Source organism: Cervus elaphus, chromosome X, assembly GCF_910594005.1.
Source record: "Cervus elaphus chromosome X, mCerEla1.1, whole genome shotgun sequence".
In the NCBI taxonomy this organism is placed as follows: Eukaryota; Metazoa; Chordata; class Mammalia; order Artiodactyla; family Cervidae; genus Cervus; species Cervus elaphus.
The window spans coordinates 17,469,562-17,481,974 of record NC_057848.1 but is presented as its reverse complement, the minus strand read 5'-3'; positions in this window follow the sequence as shown (position 1 = coordinate 17,481,974).

Here is a 12,413-nt window from a genome sequence, read left to right as displayed (position 1 = left end):
GGGACTAACCTCTCATCTCGAGTGGATTTTTGGTCCACGGAGTTCTTTCGTGTTGCTACAGTAACCTCAGGATCCCTCTAACCTTGAAGCAGTGTTCTTGGGGTTTCTCTGGAGTGCCATCAAGGAAATCAAGGCTCCTTTCATGTGTGATGTGCAACACGGAATTGCTCTGCACGCAGTGCAGGGGAATCGGGCCTCATCTTGCGGAGAGGGGGAAGTCTCATGGTTTTTCTCGAGTTGCGGCGGGAACCTGGGATATATTCTCGAGTTACGACGGGGATGGCCCTTCCACCCACATGTTAGTTCAGCGACGTCAGGACTCCTGCCTAGTTGCGAGGGACAACTCGGGATTCTCCTCGAGGCTTGGCAGGGCAATTGGGACGCCTCTCCAGCTGAGGCGGGAGACCAAGGGTCCCTTTCCACGTGCCACAGGAATCCTGGGATTCCTATCAAGTTTCACGAGGAGTCAGGCATCGTCCCCTTTGGAGGCACTGATCTCCGCGTACCTCTGGAGTTTTCAAAGGATGTGAGGCCTCGGGTCGCGAATAGGTGGGGAACTAGGTCTTTCTCTGTGGTCTCCACAGGGGATTCAAACATCCTTTCATCTTGGGAGATGCAAGATGAGCCTGCATTCAAGTCACTGCAGGGATATTCGGCCTTATTTCGAGTCAGGGCATCGCGATTTCCATTCCACTTGTGGCCGCAAACTCAGGGTCCCTCTCACATACATAGAACTGAGAGAAGCCTCCTCTTGCGGTGCTTGTGGTAAGTTGGTATTCCTCTGGAGTCGAAGCCAGGGAATAACCTCTCATCTCGAGTTGATTTTTGGTCCACGGAGTTCTTTCGTGTTGCTACAGTGACCTCAGGATCCCTCTAGCCTTGAAACAGTGTTCTTGGGGTTTCTTTGGAGTGCCATCAAGGAAATCAAGACTCCTTTCATGTGTGATGTGCAACACGGAATTGCTCTGCACGCAGTGCAGGGGAATCGGGCCTCATCTCGCGGCGAGGGGGAAGTCTCATGGTTTTACTCGAGTTGCGGCGGGAACCTGGGGTATATTCTCGAGTTCCGACGGGGATGGCCCTTCCACCCACGTGTTTGTTCAGTGACGTCAGGACTCCTGCCTAGTTGCGAGGGACAACTCGGGATTCTCCTCGAGGCTTGGCAGGGCAATTGGGACGCCTCTCCAGCTGAGGCAGGAGACCAAGGGTCCCTTTCCACGTGCCACAGGAATCCTGGGACTCCTATCAAGTTTCACGAGGAGTCAGGCATCGTCTCTTTTGGAGGCACTGATCTCCGCGTACCTCTGGAGTTTTCAAAGGATGTGAGGCCTCCTGTCGCGATGAGGTGGGGAACTAGGTTTTTCTCTGTGGTCTCCACAGGGGATTCAGACATCCTTTCGTCTTGGGAGATGCAAGACGAGCCTGCATTCAAGTCACTGCAGGGATATCCGGCCTTATTTCGAGTCAAGGCATCGCGGTTTCCATTCCACTTGAGGCCACAAACTCAGGGTCCCTCTCACGTAGCTAGAGCTGAGAGAAGCCTCCTCTTGAGGTGCTTGTGGTAAGGTGGTATTCCTCTGGAGTCGAAGCGAGGGACTAACCTCTCATCTCGAGTTGATTTTTGGTCCACGGAGCTCTTTCGTATTGCTACAGTGACCTCAGGATCCCTGTTGCCTTGAAAGAGTCTTCTTGGGGTTTCTCTGGAGTGCCATCAAGGAAATCAAGGCTCCTTTCATGTGTGATGGGCCACACGGAATTGCTCTGCACGCAGTGCAGGGGAATCGGGCCTCATCTCGCGGCGAGGGGAAAGTCTCATGGTTTTCCTAGAGTTGCGGCGGGAACCTGGGGTATATTCTCGAGTTACGACGGGGATGGCCCTTCCACCCACGTGTTTGTTCAGCGACGTCAGGACTCCTGCCTAGTTGCGAGGGACAACTCGGGATTCTCCTCGAGGGTTGGCAGGGCAATTGGGACGCCTCTCCAGCTGAGGCGGGAGACCAAGGGTCCCTTTCCACGTGCCACAGGAATCCTGGGACTCCTATCAAGGTTCACGAGGAGTCAGGCATCGTCTCCTTTAGAGGCACTGATGTCTGCGGACCTCTGGAGTTTTCAAAGGATGTGAAGCCTCTGGTCGCCATGAAGTGGGGAACTAGGTCTTTCTCTGTGGTCTCCACAGGGGATTCAGACATCCTTTCATCTTGGGAGATGCAAGACGAGCCTGCATTCAAGTCACTGCAGGGATTTCCAGCGTTATTTCCCGTCAGGGCATCGCAGAGTCCATTCCACTTGAGGCCGCAAAATCAGGGTCCCTCTTACATAGCTAGAGCTGAGAGAAGCCTCCTCTTGAGGTGCTTGTGGTAAGGTGGTATTCCTCTGGAGTCGAAGCCAGGGACTAACCTCTCATCTCGAGTGGATTTTTGGTACACGGAGTTCTTTCGTGTTACTACAGTAACCTCAGGATACCTCTAGCCTTGAAGCAGTGTTCTTGGGGTTTCTCTGGAGTGCCATCAAGAAAATCAAGGCTCCTTTCATGTGTGATGTGCAACACGGAATTGCTCTGCACGCAGTGCAGGGGAATCGGGCCTCATCTCGCGGCGAGGGGGAAATATCATGGTTTTTCTAGAGTTGCGGCGGGAACCTGGGGTATATTCTCGAGTTACGACGGGGATGGCCCTTCCACCCACGTGTTTGTTCAGCGACGGCAGGACTCCTGCCTAGTTGCGAGGGACAACTCGGGATTCTCCTCGAGGGTTGGCAGGGCAATTGGGACGCCTCTCCAGCTGAGGCGGGAGACCAAGGGTCCCTTTCCACGTGCCACAGGAATCCTGGGACTCCTATCAAATTTCACGAGGAGTCAGGCATCCTCTCCTTTGTAGTCACTAATCTCCGCGTACCTCTGGCGTTTTCAAAGGATGTGAGGCCTCCGGTCGCGATGAGGTGGGGAACTAGGTCTTTCTCTGTGGTCTGCACAGGGGATTCAGACATCCTTTCGTCTTGGGAGATGCAAGACGAGCCTGCATTCAAGTCACTGCAGGGATATCCGGCCTTATTTCGAGTCAGGGCATCGGCGTGTCCATTCCACTTGATGCCGCAAACTCTGGGTCCCTCTAACATACCTAGAGCTGAGAGAAGCCTCCTCTTGAGGTGCTTGTGGTAAGGTGGTATTCCTCTGGAGGCGAAGCCAGGGACTAACCTCTCATCTCGAGTTGATTTTTGGTCCACGGAGCTCTTTCGTGTGGCTACAGTGACCTCTGGATCCCTCTAGCCTTGAAACAGTGTTCTTGGGGTTACTCTGGAGTGCCATCAAGGAAATCAAGGCTCCTTTCATGTGTGATGTGCAACACGGAATTGCTCTGCACGCAGTGCAGGGGAATCGGGCCTCATCTCGCGGCGAGGGGGAAGTCTCATGGTTTTTCTCGAGTTGCGGTGGGAACCTGGGGTATATTCTCGAGTTACGATGGGGATGGCCCTTCCACCCACGTGTTTGTTCAGCGACGTCAGGACTCCTGCCTAGTTGCGAGGGACAACTCGGGATTCTCCTCGAGGCTTGGCAGGGCAATTGGGACGCCTCTCCAGCTGAGGCGGGAGACCAAGGGTCCCTTTCCACGTGCCACAGGAATCCTGGGACTCCTATCAAGTTTGACGAGGAGTCAGGCATTGGCTCCTTTGGAGGCACTGATCTCCGCGTACCTCTGGAGTTTTCAAAGGATGTGAGGCCTCCGGTCGCGATGAGGTGGGGAACTAGGTCTTTCTCTTTTGTCTCCACAGGGGATTCAGACATCCTTTCGCCTTGGGAGATGCAAGACGAGCCTGCATTCAAGTCACTGCAGGGATATCCGGCCTTATTTCGAGTCAGGGCATCGTGGTGTCTATTCAACTGGAGGCTGCATACTCAGGGTCCCTCTCACATACCTAGAGCTGAGAGAAGCCTCCTCTTGAGGTGCTTGTGGTAAGGTGGTATTCCTCTGGAGTCGAAGCCAGGGACTAACCTCTCATCTCGAGTTGATTTTTGGTCCACGGAGCTCTTTCGTGTTGCTACAGTGACCTCAGGATCGCTCTAGCCTTGAAGCAGTGTTCTTGTGGTTTCTCTGGAGTGCCATCAAGAAAATCAAGGCTCCTTTCATGTGTGATGTGCAACACGGAATTGCTCTGCATGCAGTGCTGGGGAATCGGGCCTCATATCGCGGCGAGGGGGAAGTCTCATGGTTTTTCTCGAGTTGCGGCGGGAACCTGGGGTATATTCTCGAGTTACGACGGGGATGGCCCTTCCACCCACGTGTTTGTTCAGCGACGTCAGGACTCCTGCCTAGTTGCGAGGGACAACTCGGGATTCTCCTCGAGGCTTGGCAGGGCAATTGGGATGCCTCTCCAGCTGAGGCGGGAGACTAAGGGTCCCTTTCCACCTGCCACAGGAATCCTGGGACTCCTATCAAGTATCACGAGGAGTCAGGCATCCTCTCCTTTGGCGGCACTGATCTCCGCGTACCTCTGGAGTTTTCAAAGGATGTGAGGCCTCCGGTCGCGATGAGGTGGGGAACTAGGTCTTTCTCTGTGGTCTCCACAGGGGATTCAGACATCCTTTCGTCCTGGGAGATGCAAGACGAGCCTGCATTCAAGTCACTGCAGGGATATCCGGCCTTATTTCGAGTCAGGGCATCACAGTGTCCATTCCACTTGAGGCCGCAAACTCAGGGTCCCTCTCACATACCTAGAGCTGAGAGAAGCCTCCTCTTGAGGTGCTTGTGGTAATGTGGTATTCCTCTGGAGTCGAAGCCAGGGACTAACCTCTCATCTCGAGTTGATTCTTGGTCCACGGAGCTCTTTCGTGTTGCTACAGTGACCTCTGGATCCCTCTAGCCTTGAAACAGTGTTCTTGGGGTTTCTCTGGAGTGCCATCAAGGAAATCAAGGCTCCTTTCATGTGTGATGTGCAACACGGAATTGCTCTGCACGCAGTGCAGGGGAATCGGGCCTCATCTCGTGGCGAGGGGAAAGTTTCATGGTTTTTCTCGAGTTGCGGCGGGAACCTGGGGTATATTCTCGAGTTACGACGGGGATGGCCCTTCCACCCACGTGTTTGTTCAGCGACGGCAGGACTTCTGCCTAGTTGTGAGGGACAACTCGGGATTCTCCTCGAGGCTTGGCAGGGCAATTGGGACGCCTCTCCAGCTGAGGTGGGAGACCAAGGGTCCCTTTCCACGTGCCACAGGAATCCTGGGACTCCTATCAAGTTTCACGAGGAGTCAGGCATCGTCTCCTTTGGAGGCCCTGATCTCTGCGTACCTCTGGAGTTATCAAAGGATGCGAGGCCTCCGGTCGCGATGAGGTGGGGAACTAGGTCTTTCTCTGTGGTCTCCACAGGGGATTCAGACATCCTTTCATCTTGGGAGATGCAAGACCAGCCTGCATTCAAGTCACTACAGGGATATCCGGCCTTATTTCGAGTCAGGGCGTCACGGTGTCCATTCCACTTGAGGCCACAAACTCAGGGACCCTCTCACTTAGCTAGAGCTGAGAGAAGCCTCCTCTTGAGGTGCTTGTGGTAAGGTGGTATTCCTCTGGAGTCGAAGCCAGGGACTAACCTCTCATCTCGGGTTGATTTTTGGTCCACGGAGCTCTTTCGTGTTGCTACAGTGACCTCAGGGTTCCTCTTGCCTTGAAACAGTGTTCTTGGGGTTTCTCTGGAGTGCCATCAAGGAAATCAAGGCTCCTTTCATGTGTGATGTGCAACTCGGAATTGCTCTGCACGCAGTGCAGGGGAATCGGGCTTCATCTCGCGGCGAGGGGGAAGTCTCATGGTTTTTCTCTAGTTCCGGCGGGAAGCTGGGGTATATTCTCGAGTTACGACGGGGATGGCCCTTCCACACAAGTGTTTGTTCAGCGACGGCAGAACTCCTGCCTAGTTGCGAGGGACAACTCGGGATTCTCTTCGAGGCTTGGCAGGGCAATTGGGACGCCTCTCCAGCTGAGGGGGGAGACCAAGGGTCCCTTTCCACGTGCCACAGGAATCCTGGGACTCCTATCAAGTTTCACGAGGAGTCAGGCATCGCCTCCTTTGGAGGCACTGATCTCTGCGTACCTCTGGAATTTTCAAAGGATGTGAGGCCTCCGGTCGCGATGAGGTGGGGAACTAGGTATTTCTCTGTGGTCTCCACAGGGGATTCAGACATCCTTTCGTCTTGGGAGATGCATGACGAGCCTGCATTCAAGTCACTGCAGGGATATCCGGCCTTATTTCGAGTCAGGGCATCGCGGTGTCCATTCCACTTGAGGCCGCAAACTCAGGGTCCCTCTCACATACCTAGAGCTGAAAGCAGCCTCCTCTTGAGGTGCTTGTGGTAAGGTGGTATTCCTCTGGAGTCGAAGCCAGGGACTAACCTCTCATCTCGAGTTGATTTTTGGTCCACGGAGCTCTTTCTTGTTGCTACAGTGACCTCAGGATCCCTGTTGCCTTGAAAGAGTCTTCTTGGGGTTTCTCTGGAGTGCCATCAAGGAAATCAAGGCTCCTTTCATGTGTGATGTGCAAGACGGAATTGCTCTGCACGCAGTGCAGGGGAATCGGGCCTCATCTCGCGGCGAGGGGGAAGTCTCATGGTTTTTCTCGAGTTGCGGCGGGAACCTGGGGTATATTCTCGAGTTACGACGGGGATGGCCCTTCCACCCACGTGTTTGTTCAGCGACGTCAGGACTCCTGCCTAGTTGCGAGGGACAACTCGGGATTCTCCTCGAGGGTTGGCAGGGCAATTGGGACGCCTCTCCAGCTGAGGCAGGAGACCAAGGGTCCCTTTCCAAGTGCCACAGGAATCCTGGGACTCCTATCAAGGTTCACGAGGAGTCAGGCATCGTCTCCTTTAGAGGCACTGATGTCTGCGGACCTCTGGAGTTTTCAAAGGATGTGAAGCCTCTGGTCGCCATGAAGTGGGGAACTAGGTCTTTCTCTGTGGTCTCCACAGGGGATTCAGACATCCTTTCATCTTGGGAGATGCAAGACGAGCCTGCATTCAAGTCACTGCAGGGATTTCCAGCGTTATTTCCCGTCAGGGCATCGCAGAGTCCATTCCACTTGAGGCCGCAAAATCAGGGTCCCTCTCACATAGCTAGATCTGAGAGAAGCCTCCTCTTGAGGTGCTTGTGGTAAGGTGGTATTCCTCTGGAGTCGAAGCCAGGGACTAACCTCTCATCTCGAGTGGATTTTTGGTCCACGGAGTTCTTTCGTGTTGCTACAGTAACCTCAGGATCCCTCTAGCCTTGAAGCAGTGTTCTTGGGGTTTCTCTGGATTGCCATCAAGGAAATCAAGGCTCCTTTCATGTGTGATGTGCAACACGGAATTGCTCTGCACGCAGTGCAGGGGAATCGGGCCTCATCTTATGGAGAGGGGGAAGTCTCATGGTTTTTCTCGAGTTGCGGCGGGAACCTGGGATATATTCTCGAGTTACAACGGGCATGGCCCTTCCACCCACATGTTTGTTCAGCGACGTCAGGACTCCTGCCTAGTTGCGAGGGACAACTCGGGATTCTCCTCGAGGCTTGGCAGGGCAATTGGGACGCCTCTCCAGCTGAGGCGGGAGACCAAGGGTCCCTTTCCACGTGCCACAGGAATCCTGGGATTCCTATCAAGTTTCACGAGGAGTCAGGCATAGTCCCCTTTGGAGGCACTGATCTCCGCGTACCTCTGGAGTTTTCAAAGGATGTGAGGCCTCGGGTGGCGAATAGGTGGGGAACTAGGTCTTTCTCTGTGGTCTCCACAGGGGATTCAGACATCCTTTCATCTTGGGAGATGCAAGATGAGCCTGCATTCAAGTCACTGCAGGGATATCCGGCCTTATTTCGAGTCACGGCATCGCGGTTTCCATTCCACTTGAGGCCGCAAACTCAGGGTCCCTCTCACATACATAGAACTGAGAGAAGCCTCCTCTTGCGGAGCTTGTGGTAAGTTGGTATTCCTCTGGAGTCGAAGCCAGGGAATAACCTCTCATCTCGAGTTGATTTTTGGTCCACGGAGTTCTTTCGTGTTGCTACAGTGACCTCAGGATCCCTCTAGCCTTGAAACAGTGTTCTTGGGGTTTCTCTGGAGTGCCATCAAGGAAATCAAGGCTCCTTTCATGTGTGATGTGCAACACGGTATTGCTCTGCACGCAGTGCAGGGGAATCGGGCCTCATCTCGCGGCGAGGGGGAAGTCTCATGGTTTTTCTCGAGTTGCGGCGGGAACCTGGGGTATATTCTCGAGTTCCGACGGGGATGGCCCTTCCACCCACGTGTTTGTTCAGTGACGTCAGGACTCCTGCCTATTTGCGAGGGACAACTCGGGATTCTCCTCGAGGCTTGGCAGGGCAATTGGGACGCCTCTCCAGCTGAGGCAGGAGACCAAGTGTCCCTTTCCACGTGCCACAGGAATCCTGGGACTCCTATCAAGTTTCACGAGGAGTCAGGCATCGTCTCCTTTGGAGGCACTGATCTCCGCATACCTCTGGCGTTTTCAAAGGATGTGAGGCCTCCGGTCGCGATGAGGTGGGGAACTAGGTTTTTCTCTGTGGTCTCCACAGGGGATTCAGACATCCTTTCGTCTTGGGAGATGCAAGACGAGCCTGCATTCAAGTCACTGCAGGGATATCCGGCCTTATTTCGAGTCAGGGCGACACGGTGTCCATTCCACTTGAGGCCACAAACTCAGGGTCCCTCTCACGTAGCTAGAGCTGAGAGAAGCCTCCTCTTGACGTGCTTGTAGTAAGGTGGTATTCCTCTGGAGTCGAAGCCAGGGACTAACCTCTCATTTCGAGTTGATTTTTGGTCCACGGAGCTCTTTCGTGTTGCTACAGTGACCTCCGGGTGCCTCTAGCCTTGAAACAGTGTTCTTGGGGTTTCTCTGGAGTGCCATCAAGGAAATCAAGGCTCCTTTCATGTGTGATGGGCCACACGGAATTGCTCTGCACGCAGTGCAGGTGAATCGGGCCTAATCTCGCGGCGAGGGGAAAGTCTCATGGTTTTTCTCGAGTTGCGGCGGGAACCTGGGGTATATTCTCGAATTACGACGGGGATGGCCCTTCCACCCACGTGTTTGTTCAGCGACGTCAGGACTCCTGCCTAGTTGCGAGGGACAACTCGGGATTCTCCTCGAGGCTTGGCAGGGCAATTGGGACGCCTCTCCAGCTGAGGCGGGAGACTAAGGGTCCCTTTTCACGTGTCACAGGCATTCTGCGACTCCTCTCAAGTTTCACGAGGAGTCAGGCATCGTCTCCTTTGGAGGCACTGATCTCCGCGTACCTCTGGAATTTTCAAAGGATGTGAGGCCTCCGGTCGCGATGAGGTGGGGAACTAGGTCTTTCTCTGTGGTCTCCACAGGGGATTCATACATCCTTTCGTTTTGGGAGATGCAAGACGAGCCTGCGTTCAAGTAACTGCAGGGATATCAGGCCTTATTTCGAGTCAGGGCATTGCGGTGTCCATTCCACTTGAGGCTGCAAACTCAGGGTCCCTCTCACATACCTAGAGCTGAGAGAAGCCTCCTCTTGAGGTGCTTGTGGTAAGGTGGTATTCCTCTGGAGTCGAAGCCAGGGACTACCCTCTCATCTCGAGTTGATTTTTGGTATATGGAGCTCTTTCTTGTTGCTACAGTGACCTCAGGATCCCTCTTGCCTTGAAACAGTGTTCTTGGGGTTTCTCTGGAGTGCCATCAAGGAAATCAAGGCTCCTTTCATGTGGGATGTGCAAGACGGAATTGCTCTGCACGCAGTGCAGGGGAATTGGGCCTCATCTCGCGGCGAGGGGGAAGTCTCATGGTTTTTCTCGAGTTGCGGCGGGAACCTGGGGTATATTCTCGAGTTACGACGGGGATGGCCCTTCCATCCACGTGTTTGTTCAGCGACGTCAGGACTCCTGCCTAGTTGCGAGGGACAACTCGGGATTCTCCTCGAGGGTTGGCAGGGCAATTGGCACGCCTCTCCAGCTGAGGCGGGAGACCAAGGGTCCCTTTCCACGTGCCACAGGAATCCTGGGACTCCTATCACGTTTCACGAGGAGTCAGGCATCGTCTCCCTTAGAGGCCCTGATCTCTGCGTACCTCTGGAGTTATCAAAGGATGCGAGGCCTCCGGTCGCGATGAGGTGGGGAACTAGGTCTTTCTCTGTGGTCTCCACAGGGGATTCAGACATCCTTTCATCTGGGGAGATGCAAGACGAGCCTGCATTCAAGTCACTGCAGGGATTTCCAGCGTTATTTCCCGTCAGGGCATCGCAGAGTCCATTCCACTTGAGGCCGCAAAATCAGGGTCCCTCTCACATAGCTAGAGCTGAGAGAAGCCTCCTCTTGAGGTGCTTGTGGTAAGGTGGTATTACTCTGGAGTCGAAGCCAGGGACTAACCTCTCATCTCGAGTTGATATTTGGTCCACGTAGCTCTTTCGTGTTGCTACAGTGACCTCAGGATCGCTCTAGCCTTGAAGCAGTGTTCTTGGGGTTTCTCTGGAGTGCCATCAAGAAAATCAAGGCTCCTTTCATGTGTGATGTGCAACACGGAATTGCTCTGCATGCAGTGCTGGGGAATCGGGCCTCATATCGCGGCGAGGGGAAAGTCTCATGGTTTTTCTCGAGTTGCGGCGGGAACCTGGGGTATATTCTCGAGTTACGACGGGGATGGCCCTTCCACCCACGTGTTTGTTCAGCGACGTCAGGACTCCTGCCTAGTTGCGAGGGACAACTCGGGATTCTCCTCGAGGCTTGGCAGGGCAATTGGGATGCCTCTCCAGCTGAGGCGGGAGACTGAGGGTCCCTTTCCACCTGCCACAGGAATCCTGGGACTCCTATCAAGTATCACGAGGAGTCAGGCATCCTCTCCTTTGGCGGCACTGATCTCCGCGTACCTCTGGAGTTTTCAAAGGATGTGAGGCCTCCGGTCGCGATGAGGTGGGGAACTACGTGTTTCTCTGTGGTCTCCACAGGGGATTCAGACATCCTTTCATCTTGGGAGATGCAAGACGAGCCTGCATTCAAGTCACTACAGGGATTTCCGGCGTTATTTCCCGTCAGGGCATCGCAGAGTCCATTCCACTTGAGGCCGCAAAATCAGGGTCCCTCTCACATAGCTAGAGCTGAGAGAAGCCTCCTCTTGAGGTGCTTGTGGTAAGGTGGTATTCCTCTGGAGTTGAAGCCAGGGACTAACCTCTCATCTCGAGTGGATTTTTGGTTCACGGAGTTCTTTCGTCTTGCTACAGTGACCTCAGGATCCCTCTAGCCTTGAAGCAGTGTTCTTGGGGTTTCTCTGGAGTGCCATTAAGGAAATCAAGGCTCCTTTCATGTGTGATGTGCAACACGGAATTGCTCTGTACGCAGTGCAGGGGAATCGGGTCTCATCTTGCGGCGAGGGGGAAGTCTCATGGTTTTTCTCGAGTTGCGGCGGGAACCTGGGGTATATTCTCGAGTTACGACGGGGATGGCCCTTCCACCCACGTGTTTGTTCAGCGACGTCAGGACTCCTGCCTAGTTGCGAGGGACAACTCGGGATTCTCCTCGAGGCTTGGCAGGGCAATTGGGACGCCTCTCCAGCTGAGGCGGGAGACCAAGGGTCCCTTTCCACGTGCCACAGGAATCCTGGGACTCCTATCAATTTTCAAGAGGAGTAAGGCATCGTCTTCTTTGGAGGCACTGATCTCCGCGTACCTCTGGAGCTTTCAAAGGACGTGAGGCCTCCGGTCGCGATGAGGTGGGGAACTAGGTCTTTCTCTTTGGTCTCCACAGGGGATTCAGACATCCTTTCGTCTTGGAAGATGCAAGACGAGCCTGCATTCAAGTCACTGCAGGGATATCCGGCCTTATTTCTGTTCAGGGCATCACAGTGTCCATTCCACTTGAGGCCGCAAACTCAGGGTCCCTCTCACATAGCTAGAGCTGAGAGAAGCCTCCTCTTGAGGTGCTTGTGGTAAGGTGGTATTTCTCTGGAGTCGAAGCCAGGGACTAACCTCTCATCTCGAGTTGATGCTTGGTCCACGGAGCTCTTTCGTGTTGCTACAGTGACCTCAGGATCCCTCTAGCCTTGAAACAGTGTTCTTGGGGTTTCTCTGGAGTGCCATCAAGGAAATCAAGGCTCCTTTCATGTGTGATGTGCAACACGGAATTGCTCTGCACGCAGTGCAGGGGAATCGGGCCTCATCTCGCGGCGAGGGGGAAGTCTCATGGTTTTTCTCGAGTTGCGGCGGGAACCTGGTGTATATTCTCGAGTTACAACGGGAATGGATCTTCCACCCACGTGTTTGTTCAGCGACGGCAGGACTCCTGCCTAGTTGCGAGGGACAACTCGGGATTCTCCTCGAGGCTTGGCAGGGCAATTGGGACGCCTCTCCAGCTGAGGCGGGAGACCAAGGGTCCCTTTCCACGTGCCACAGGAATCCTGGGACTCCTATCAAGTTTCACGAGGAGTCAGGCA